The sequence below is a fragment of the Neophocaena asiaeorientalis genome, unplaced genomic scaffold (assembly GCF_003031525.2).
Source record: "Neophocaena asiaeorientalis asiaeorientalis breed wild unplaced genomic scaffold, Neophocaena_asiaeorientalis_V1.1 scaffold397, whole genome shotgun sequence".
Taxonomy (NCBI): Eukaryota; Metazoa; Chordata; class Mammalia; order Artiodactyla; family Phocoenidae; genus Neophocaena; species Neophocaena asiaeorientalis.
This window is the reverse complement of record NW_020173231.1, coordinates 351,066-363,821: the sequence shown is the minus strand read 5'-3', so window position 1 is coordinate 363,821 and position 12,756 is coordinate 351,066. Positions and strand designations below refer to the sequence as shown.

Sequence of the window (12,756 nt, the reverse complement as noted above, 5' to 3'; positions counted from 1 at the left end):
CATAGCTATGGGAAATATTTCTTCAAGAATATTATACTACTAGAATATTTAGTTTGATTTTTTTTCAAATTTTAAAAATTTACTAGAGAATTGTCAACATGCACAATACTACAGTGAAGCCCCATGTACCCCTGGTTCAGCTTCAGCAGTTTCCAACTTTTGCCAACCTTGTTTCATCTTTATCCCACCCACGCTTCTTCATTTAAGCTACACACATTTCAGTAGACCCTCTAGCTGACAAGAATATTTCTAATTGGGGTAAAATACACGTCACACAAAGCTTACCACCTCAACCATGTTTAAGGGCACAGTTATGTGGCATTAAGTGCATTCACATTGTTGGGCGATCATCACCATCTATCTCCAGAACTCTTTTCATTGTGCAAAACTGAAACTTTGTAACAACTTAGCAAGTATTCCCATTCTAATTGTGCACGGGGGTGGTGAAAGTGGGAAGGGAGAGGGAGAAAAAATGGACAAATGGGTAAATCTTCATCTTTCACAGGGAGAAGTCAATAGATTATGCCTACAACAGGAAAAAAAACTCAAAACCTAGTAATATAAGCATGATATTTAAGATATAGAAATCAATGCCAAAAGGATTAACCAAAAGAATTAAAAGGGATTTCCTCTAGAGAGAGGAACATGGAAGAGAAAAAGGGATTGATGGTTTCTGAAAGTCTTGTTTTGACTCTTTAAACTAGTTTGCTATATTAACTTTAGTTAGCATGAAGATGAACTTAAGAAATTATATTAAACATTAGAAAAGATGGCATAGAAAACAGACATTAAATATGTGGATAATCTAAACAAGCTGTTAAAGTATAAAACAATAATAAAATGTGTTTTGTGAGAATTAAAAAGAATAACTAGATAGAACTAAAATGCTGCCCCCCCAAAATAAATAAATAAATAAATATATATATATATATAAGCACCAAGGTAAGAAATCAGAGTTAAAGTGTTCTCAGATTCATATACTGTCTAGAAGGGGACTAACGATATTGATTAACATTTTACTTTGTTATATTTTATACTCAGGTTAAAATTTCTAGGGTAAGCACTTAAAGAAAAAAATGTAATTTCTTTTTAAAGACAAGTCCAACACATATATAGCAAGTCTGTGCCAGGCTCTGTTCTAAGCATTTTATATTGATGCTTTGCAACAATATTATGAGTAACTGCAATTATGATCCCCATTTTTGGGTAAGGAAACTGAGAAATGAAGAGGTTAAATTAATTTGCCTAGATCAGTTTGTACTAAAGCTGAGATTCTAACTCAGACAGTTGAATTCCAGAGCCCATGCTCTTAACCATTATGCTAAATGAGGAAAACTAAATACATTTAAAAGAGTGCAGGAAAATAATAAAAAGTAAACAAAGAAATAAGAAAAATAAAAGCATAAAATAAGATGGTATGACAAGATATATAATCACTTATAACAATATGTCAATGGGCTATACTCCCCAGATAGAAGACAGAGATTGTCAGACTATATATATTTTTTAAATTCAGTGATATACTGTTAACCAACACACCTAAGACATAAGAATACAAAAACATTGAAAGTCAAAATATAGAGAAAGATATCCACCCCCCAAAAAAGCAAAGGACTTCAAGGAGGGCAAAAAAAGCACTAGAGATAAGGTGGGTCACCACATAGTAACAATGCTGTTTTAAATATGTATGCATCTAAGAATCTGGTTTCAAAACATGTGAAGCAAAACTGACACAACTGAAATGTAAAGTTGACAAATCCACCTCCATAACCCAAAACTCCACCTTGGGTTTTAATCAACCAACGTTCTAGCAAACATTTAAAGAACAAAACCAATAAACTCTACTCTTTCATGAATTATTCCAAAAAATAAGAAAGAAAGAATTCCTCAACTCATTTCACATGGTTAGAATAACCTTGATACTAAAATCTCTCTCAGCAGCTGAAACAAGAGAGAATAAGTATAGCATTTATTAACAAACTTGACCTAATTGATATATATGACATTGCACAATAATGAATGCTACAATTGAAAAATATACGTTGTTTTCATTCAAACAAAAACATCATGAAAGCTGAGCACAAATTGGTCCATAAATAAAGTCGCCATAAATTTCAAAAAGCTGGAGAAATACAGATGGCAATCTCTGACCAATAATGTTAGAATTCAATAACTAAAGAACATTAGCTTTTTCTTTCAAAAATCTGAAAAGGAACATCAGAATAGCTTAAAAGCAAAGATGGCATAATAGGGACTTCCCTGGTGGTCCAGTGGTTAAGACTTCACACTTCCACTGCAAGGGGCATGTATTCAATCCCTGGTCCAGGAACTAAGATCCCGCGTGCTGTGTGGCAAAGCCAAAAAATTTTTTTTCTTAAATGCTAGGGCATGCTAACACACGTATATGAAATCTAAAAACAAAAAGAAATGGTTCTGATGAACCTAGGGGCAGGACAGGAATAAAGACGCAGACATAGAGAATGGACTTGAGGACACGGGGAGGGGGAAAGGTAAGCTGGGACGAAGTGAGAGAGTAGCACTGACATATATACACTACCAAATGTGAAATAGATAGCTAGTGGGAAGCAGCTGCATAGCACAGGGAGATCAGCTCGGTGCTTTGTGACCACCTAGAGGGGTGGGATAGGGAGGGTGGGAGGGAGACGCAAGAGGGAGGGGACATGGGGATATATGTATACTTATAGCTGATTCACTTTGTTATACAGCAGAAGCTAACACAACATTGTAAAGCAATTATACTCCAATAAAGATGTTAAAATAAATAAATAAAATGTAAAAAAATGCTAGGGCTAAAATAATAAAAAATTAATTAAAAAGTAAAGAAGGGGGCTTCCCTGGTGGCGCAGTGGTTGAGAGTCCGCCTGCCGATGCAGGGGACGCGGGTTCGTGCCCCGGTCCGGGAAGATCCCACATGCCGCCGAGCGGCTGGGCCCGTGAGCCATGGCCGCTGAGCCTGCGCGTCCGGAGCCTGTGCTCCGCAACGGGAGAGGCCACAACAGTGAGAGGCCCGCGTACCGGAAAAAACAAAAACAAAAACAAAAACAAACAAAAAAAAAAAAGTAAAGAAGGCATAATAGTGGTCAACAGAAAAAACTAAATCACAAACAATAGTAAAACATTGTGATATCTAGTTAATGCATGCATTAGAAAACAAACAAGACTTATAGCTAAAAAATTATTAAAAGAGTTATAGCTAAAAGCCAAAAGAATATATAATGGAATTATAAAAAATAATCTGAAAAAGAGATAAAAAGAGGGGAAAGAGAATAAAGACAGATGAAACAAATAGATAGCAAATAGCAAGATGGTAGATTTAAACCTAACCATATAAATAATATCACTGAAGATGAATGAATCTAAACAACCCAACTGAAAGGCAGAGATTATCAGATCGGTTGAAACACCAGACTCAGCTATATACTGCCTATAAGAAACCCACTTTAAACATAAAGACAAAAGAAGGTTAAAAGTGACAGGATTAAAAAGATATACCACGCTAACACTAATCAAAGAAAACTGGAGTAGCTATATTAATACCAGGGTAGATTTCAGAGCAAGAATATTACCAGGTATAAGGAAAGCCATTTAATAATATTAAAAGGGGTCAATATATTCAGGGGATTTACAATCCTAAATGTTTATTCACCTAATAACAGAGATTCAGAATACATGAAGCAAATACTGACTGAACTGCAAAGACAGATCCACATTTGTATTTGGATAGTTCAATTAAAAAGACCAATAAGATTATAAAAAAAATGGACAAGAGATGTGAATAGTTCCTTCACAGAATGAGAAACACATGGCTAGTAAACATTTAAAAACACATAGGAGATCATTAAAAAACAGGGAAATGCAAATGAAAACCACAATGAGATACTATTCTACAACCACACAGTTGGCACAAATTTAAAAGTTGGGCAATATCAAGCATTAGAGAGATTGTTGCAAAGCAAGAATGTTTATACAATGCTGGTAGGAGAACAATACAGAAATACCTAGTAGAGTTGAAGAAGCACATATATCAAAACCCCGTAATTCACATACCACCATATATCCTGTTTCTACAAATGTAGACCAGGAGACATATATAACCATGACTGCAAAGCAGCAACAAAAACCATCACTGGAAACAGCCCAAATTTCCTTTGTCAGGACAACAAATCAATGAATGAATGAATAAACTATGGAATAGTCATACAATGAAAGACTATACAGGGGTAAGAATGAATGAACCACATCTGTATCACCATGCATAAATTTCCCAAATATAATATTGAGAGGGAAGAAGCAAAAAATACACACAAAGTATTTCCATTTATACAATGTCCAAAACATGTAAAGCTAAACAAGAAATTGTTCAGCTATATAGTCTCCCATGATAAAATCATAAAGAAAAGCAAGGAATGAATAAATGCAAAACTCATCTTAGTGCGTACCTCTGGGAAAAGAGGTAGGAGAAAGTACTGAAGAGGGAGGCCTAGAAATATGGTGAGTATGTGGATATCAGTTTTATTTTTGATTCTCTACACAGAAATTATAAATGTTTTTTGCTATTGTTTTTTGGGAAAAGTTTTCAATTAGCAATAATCGTGCCTCGGATAAACATCATTGGCTACGATACTGCCACTGCACAAAGCCTGCTATTGTTTTTTGAACAAACAAATCTTATAATACATTTCATTGTTCATAATAAGGGCCATTTACTGAGCCTTGGCTTTCTATCACTCCTATATCAAAAACTTACATCGGCCATCTCATTCTTCCCCCATGACAACCCTCAGAAGATGTACTACTATTACTAATAAGAACAAAAGTATAAAGATTGAGTAACTTTCCAATATCATATAGCTAATAACTGTGACTATCAAAACATGATACCCCAGTCCTACCCTTACTGACATCAACAGTTTAAACTCCTGCATTACTTACAACTTAGGTGAGTCTTAGACAAAATGAAATCTTTCTTTGTGAATTAATGTTTCGTTCTACCTCTACACATTTCCCAAATAATAACTGCAATATCTACCTTCCTTTGAGGATCTCACAGTCTAGTTGATATCAGTCAAATAAAGTCTTAGACTACATTAAGATAAGAGCTATATTAAAATCATGTAAAAGCACTACGGGAGAACCAAGAAGCAAGCACTCACGAGTTACTTCCGTCATTGGGAGGCAGGTAGACTTGCCCACGAGAAAACATTTTAGGGCAGGTGCTGAAAGATGAGTAGGAGTTATAACAGTGGCTCTGATAAGGGAAAAGCAAACGTGTAATTCGGTGGCAACGGTGGGGGTGAATTGCAGAAAGAAGGCACTAGAAGCCCAAAGACCAGTTAGCGGGTTGTTGCAATATTTTTGGCAAAAAATGACAAATTCCTGTATTTTGCTTTTTTAGTAATTTGGAAGAAAATAAAATTGTCTCTGAAATTCTTACCATATGAGGACATAGAAAGGATTCCCACAAAAAAATGTAAACTATTGACATTACCTAGATATCAAAAACTTCCAAGGCTGCAAAGGATTATGGAAAGAGCACAGGCTCTAAAGCTGGCATAGAGGAGTTTCAGCTCCATCTCTACTTGTCTTCTCTGTATATGAAGTGAGAGGATAATATCCACTTTGTCGGGTTCTCATAAAGATCAACTGAGCCAAAGCCAAAGTGTCTACAGGGCGTGTGGCAGATAGTATGTGTCCAGCAAGTGTTAGTTTTCTAGTCTTCTAGACTCAATGCAATAAATACTAACTAAAAATTTACACAGAAAGTGACCATTTGCTCTTTTTTCTTCTTTCTGTGGCCACAGCTCTTGATGCCAGAGTACACATGTAGGAAGCACTGTAACTCATATTTGCAAACTTGCTTGTGATGAAGATTCATTGTCTGGACCTGCATGATTGGGTCTGCGGGGTCCTCGGCTACCTGGTTTAGAAGCCGTCATTACAAATGGTGCCATGTCACTTTCACTTTTTCCATGACAATGCCGTTTGTGAGGACATAGATCTATACAGACCTCAGTCCTCTGCACAAAGGAAATCACGTCAAGCAAAAACTAAATACGTGTCTGACGTGTGTATGTGTGTATATATATTTTCCTTCAAAACCCCAAAATGACATTACTTTACAACCTCTTCTCAAGAGCATTCTATAACTCTTCACGATCACACCTTCCTCAGGGTACACACTGGACAAATAACACATGCTGTCGAGTCAACATTAAAAACATCTTTTGCCTCCTTTGCACTTTGAGCTCTGTCAAGGCAGGGTCCAGGTGTCACTCACTTATTTTTGTTTCTCCAGTAGCAAGAATGGCATATGGGAACAGTGTGTGTTTAGGAAAATGCTTTTTGTGTGGCATGCTTAACATAAAATAGGAATATGGATGTTTGCTATGTCATTGCTTCACAGAAATGTGGAAAAGCTGTCTCCGTGTTTGTAAGTGATTGCAAATTCTTTACTTGAAAGAGGAAATATAGGACTTCCCTGCTGGCACAGTGGTTAAGAATCCACCTGTCAGTGCAGGGGACATGGGTTCTAGCCCTGGTCCGGGAAGATCCCACATGCCGCAGAGCAACTAAGCCCGTGAGCCACAACTACTGGGCCTGTGCTCCAGAGCCTGCAAGCCACAACTACTGAGCCCACGTGCCACAACTACTGAAGTCCGCGCTCATAGAGCCCGTGCTCCACAACAAGAGAAGCCACCGCAATGAGAAGCCCACGCACGGCAACGAAGAGTAGCCCCCGCTCACCGCAACTACAGAACGTCTGCGCGCAGCAGCAAAGACCCAACGCAGCTGAAAATAAATTAATTTTTTTTAAAAACAGGAGACAGTTAAAAATTCAAGTAATTGCCATTCAAAAATTGTGACCTGATGTACTTTCAAATGAAAACATATATATATTTTTGCAACTAACATTCATTAAGAATATTAGACGTAACTATTCTATGTGAAACTTTGAGGTTGTGGAAAGCAAAGATTCCCTGATCTAGAAACAGTGCCCTGTACCTGAAGCTAATTCAGAAGGGATGAGGGCCCCAAAAGTGATAAGAAAAACCACCATACCAAGTAGAAACGCATTTCACTATCACAACACAGGAGGATGGAGGGTTCCAGAAGGATGTCTCCAAGAAAATAAAAACAAAAGAAACGGATGAAGTATGTGATGTGTTTGAACATGTCAAGAAGTAATTTACATTTCTGGCAGACAGTGTGGGGGTGAATTAGTGAAAGAATCACAGAATAGGAAGCCAACAACAACAAAGTATTAACTCTCAGGCCAAAATAAAAACCGTACAAGAAAAGAAAGTCATAGGATGTTAGGCTCACTTGCACACACTATTTACATAAAACTGTGATGCAAAAACTAAATGATAATTTAAACAAAATTTGTTTAATTCCCAAATACATTAGAAAATGGAGAAGAGAAAGTTTGCTTTGTGAGCAGATACGGTAAGCAGGCCTAAAAAAAAAATCTAATCTGACATAATAGGAAGTCAATATGTTATATTTTCAACTAGAACATCAAATAATAGCTGTACATGCATGCTCTTTAGAAACATAAAGTAAATCCTAGAAAAAGTGAAAAGACTCAAAAGCATCGGCTTTGAGGAAAATAAATAAGAAGCAGAGAGGAGTGACATATTGTTGTTGGGTATTATAACTCTCACAGTACTATCTGAGTTTTTAAACTATGCACGTATGTTACTAAGATAAAACTAAAAGTTAAGTTAGAAAAATAAAGATAATAAAGAGAAGGAAAATGGTAGACCTAGGTCCCAAACTAGTCAGCACCTGTTTGCAGGTAGGAGGGCATGCCACGGAAGGAGGCATGTGGAAACATGCACGTGTGCTTTTGACTGTGCCAGTGACTGGGATGCTGCTGCTATTTAGTGACAGGGCCAATAAGAGGTCCTGCTAAGTACAGAGCAGCCACACACACCAAGGAATGGCCAGAACAACTGCCAGTGGCACCTCCACTGGAAAACACTGCAGGAGATGGGAAAAAGAGTAAAGAAACATACAATGAGAAGGGGAAATGGACAGAAGAGAGGGAGGACAAAGCAAAAGGAAACTATCACATTAGAAGATATAAAATAATAAAATGGCAGAAAAAAGTTGAACCATATTGGTAACCATAAAAATTATAAATCCATTAAACAGTCCTGTTTCACCAAAGGTAAAGATTAAGAGGAAAAAAATATTTACATGTAAGTACTGATAAAAAATAAAGTAGATTTTTTAGTAATATTAATATGATATAAAAATGAATACAAGGAAAAAGCATCAAATAAGACAAAGAATAGTAAGCTCATATTAATAAAGCTTATAGCCCACCAAAACTATAGAGTAATCATGAACTTTTGTGCATCTAACAACAGAGTTTTGAAATATACAAGAAAAAAATCTGCTACAAATGCTGGGATATACTGAGAACTTAATTAAGACAGTGAGAAACTCTCTCAGAAATTGAAAAAGAAAGAAAGAATTTGGTTAATATAGTTTATAAGCTTATTCTCTTATGGATAGAAGTCTATGTATGACTTTACACATATAGGTAAGTATGTATGTGTGTGTATATATACATATGAAACATACACGTGAACGAGAGAAACAAAGATTGGTAATCAGCAATAGAAAATTATTTTCAAACACGCTTGAAGTATTCACAAATATTAGAACACATGCAGGCTACATTCTCTAACAATTAAACTGAAGAAGAAAAGAAGGAAGGAAGGGAGGGAGGGAAGGAAGGAGAGAGGGAGGAAGGGAGGAAGATTTTTAACAACCAAAGAATAAGCCAATCTATCCACTTGGATTTTATTTAAAATTCTAACTAAATCTTGGAGTAAACAGAAAATAAAGCAGAATGGTTTTTGAGGAAAAATGTGTTATTAAAATTATCTTAAGAAACGGAAAAAACCTGAAAACAAACATCTTTAATGCAGCTAAATGCTTCTATAGAACAGACTTTTCCTCAACAGATGGGAGCTGAGGCTGAATAGAGAAAGTGATGGGCTGGGGGAGATATGCATTTGTGGTACTCAGATACTGCCCGGTACTCACAGATACTGGGGAGGTCTCTGGAGGCCACAGATGTGTCCATGAGAAAAAGAATCATCGAAATATCTGTCAAAATCGGATGTTGTGAAGCCAACCTAAGAACTTTCCTTTTCATTACCTTGCCTTCAACCAGGTCAACCAGGTTTAACTAGGTCAGAAGCTGTGATGAACAATCGGAAATCAGAGAAGCAGGGAAAAAAAGATGATGAACACACCCTCTCCTCCAACAGAGCTAAGAAAGGAACTTAACCTTAAATCCGATTTGGAGTTTTAACTATTTCATAGATTAATTATTCTAAATACCAAAATGAGACTATGTGTTGCAACTGAAGTGGCCATATGTATCAGCTGGGGTCCCAGCAGGAAACAGATGGCACTCAAACTGGGTAATTGAGGAGTTTTATACAGGGACATTTTACTATGGTGTGAGCAGGGTCTGAGGAAAGCAATAAGGGTGGCACAGAACCTCCGGGCCTGCAGCAGCAGGAAGTCAACAGCACCACAGAAGGTGCTGGGGCAGAAGGGGCTTCCAAAGCCTGCAGAGAGAAGTGGCTTGCTGAGGGCTGCCTGGCAGGAGAGGAGTTCTTTAGCAGAGCCAGCCCACTGCAACCCAGTAGATGGGGGAACAGGAAGAATAAATACTTTGTCTTCTCCCTCCTCCTACCCAGACTCTACCATCTCCTGCTAATGCTTCCTGATGATCAAGTCCAAACTGAAGCCAAAGGACAATGCCATATCCATATAGGTCTTCTCCCAGGGCCAAGAGCAGGGAAAGGTGGAGAGTGGATCCCAATGGACACATAGAAAATATCCAGTACAATAGATAAGCAACAAGGTCCTGCTGTAGAGCACAGGGAACTATATTCAATATCTTGTAGTAAACTGTAATGGAAAAGAATATGAAAAAGAATGTATGTATATATATATATGTAGAACTGAATCACTTCACTGTACACCAGAAACTAACACAACATTGTAAATTAACTGTACTTCAATTTAAAAAAGAATATATCCAGTACACAATAAGACTTAAGGCCACCAGACAAACAGAGCCCACCTGTGTTTTCTTCTAAAGAGAAGGGAAAAACTACCCCCACTAGGTAAATGTAAAGGTACAGTGGGGAAAATTAAGAAGTTACTTTTATGAGCGTGCCCTGAGTATTGTACTCGTGGACTGTACAAATATAATGTATAACCGAACATGATTATAAGTTAATTACTGACTTAATAATTCAGGGAAGTGATAAATTCTTCTAGGAATAAGTAGTGAAAGGAAATTTAATCCTGGTTCTGGGACTTGACTTTCTGGGATCCAACGCTGTACTTGTGTTGTTTGTTTTCTGATAATCATAAAGTCTTCAGCTACAAAGACTCCTGACTCCCTCTTCATTTACTGTAGTCCTGTTTAACACTTGTCCTTTTTGTCTTAACTGCTTTTGCTTCTGCTATTCTACTGCAATTATTCTTTTACCTTTCAGTTAAGTCTCTTTGCATTCAGGCATTTATGCACAGAATTCCTCCATCTACTGAAAGACACTTTTCTCGCCTTTGAAAGTAAACCTCTCCTCTTCTTTTCGTCCATCAGAGCATTGCATTCATCTAGGCTGGCTTCAGCCTCTGATTGTCACTATGCTAATCTGAGCCCCATTTGGGAGGACGGAATGGTATACTGGGAAAAGCATCATGATGATGATAACAGCTATTATGTATTAAGCCCTCAGCAGGGGGTAGGCACTTTGCTAAGCACTTTACATGTGTAGGGTAAAAAATTTTCCTTGACCCTCTAAGGGCCCCTGGCTGGGCCTGAAAATTAAACTGACAAAGACAGATTAACAAGAGAAAAGCATGCAAATTTATGTGATATAAGTTTTACATGACATGGGAGACTTCGTAAGGAAATGAAGACCAGACAAAATAGTTAAACCTGAGTACTTTTATGCTGGGTTTGATGAAGAGTAGACAGTTGTGGAGGAATATGATAGGTCAAGGAGTATGTGCTAACTTGGGGGAAACTTAGCAAGGCCTGCTTATTCAGATTCTTCTCAATGTCCCTCTGTCTTCTGAGATAAGAATGCGCCTTTCCTCCAGGTATAGGGAGAACACCTCTCACATGAATGTTTTATGACCTGTTTCAGGGGCTGAGGATCAGAGAGACCTTCCTGTTTCTGCCACTTTCTCAAACTCCTTCAGTTTCCAAAGTGCCATGTTTTGGGAGAGCGAGAACTTGTCCTGAACCCCATCACATGCTTTCTGCCTTCTGATTCTCCCCCTTTTAGCCATGAAGAATCTGAGGTTTCCTTGAGTTTAAGAAGATCACAGAGCTGGTAAGTAGTGAACCTAAAATTGTAAGCTGGTGTAACTGATCCAAGACTGTGCTCTGACTACGCTCAGTGGTCTCTCAATTCATATTTTCTTTATGTTAATTTATCTCTACACCTCGCTACCTTTGTGACCTTAGAGACTTCACTCAACCTTTCTGTGCCTCAGTTTCCTTATCTGCAAAATGAAGATGATAATAAACCTGGGTCTTCCTCTTTGGCAGTGTTGTTGAGAAAATTTCTTGGATGTTTATGGGAGTTGAGGCATTTAAAACTGACTTGCTGGGAGGCAGTGTTTCATTGTTGTTGTTGATAAACAGTATTTGTACCTACGACTCCAGGCTACACTCTCTCCTAAGAAGAGATCTCAAAGTAAATAGTCCTTTTAGGAACCCACCTTGACTCCCTACCCTCCTTGATGACTACAGGGCTGGTTCTCTTTTCTGGAGATGCATTTCAGCATCATCTAGCCTCTCAGTACCGTAACAAGGACATTCATCCTGTTCCAGAACTTTGGGGCAGGGGGCAATGGCTCCTGGACAAAATGCACTATGAAAGCTCTTCCCCTAGAGGCAAGCATTTTTTTCCAGCGGCCTTTTTTCTGTTTCCCTTTTAAAAATAATAATATTAAAGTTCTCTTATTACATAACTATGGGACAAGGGATCAAACAGTGCTTAAAATGCAAAAAGTGCCCTACATTCCAGCTGCTGTTGCCCAGAAGAAACACCCTTTGCAAGACTTAAATAAACCCTTTAACTCTTACCTGCCTCTGATGCATGAAAATTACAAAGAGCACCATGCCTTTATCTGTTATTTCCCAGCGACATCATGTGATAAGCAAAATACCCCAACTCCTGGAATTCTGGCCTAATTCTAAAAACAAATCAACCCAAGAATTTTATAAACACTCATTTGATTTTCATTATTTTCTTATCAAACACAAATTACAGATTTTCATTGCCCAACATAACTAAACAAAATAATGGGCTCCCTAAATATATTCCGAGAATTAGGCCTAGTAAATCAATTCTGTCAGTTAAATTCAAATGTCTTATTTTAATTAATTCCATTTTGATATATGCTTTTAAATACCTATTTAAACCTGGCACTCATGAAAATGGGCTAATGGCATCTTTTTTTTTTAATTTTTCATGAAATATAGTTGATTTATGATGTTGTGTAAGTTTCAGGTATACAGCAAAATGATTCGGTTATACATATATATAAATATATATTTTTTTTTCTTTTTTAAATTTTATTGGAGTATAATTCCTTTACAATGGTGTGTTAGTTTCTGCTTTACAACAAAGTGAATCAGCTATACATATACACATATCCCCATATCTCTTCCCTCTTGCA

General features: G+C 37.3%; 2 pseudogenes; both read right to left on the bottom strand.

The window, feature by feature from the left end:
* Positions 1–12,756, bottom strand: part of LOC112400018 (cytosolic beta-glucosidase-like) — a 144,066-nt pseudogene that overhangs the window by 102,072 nt on the left and 29,238 nt on the right.
* On the bottom strand, positions 4,546–4,662 carry LOC112400051 (uncharacterized; annotated as a pseudogene).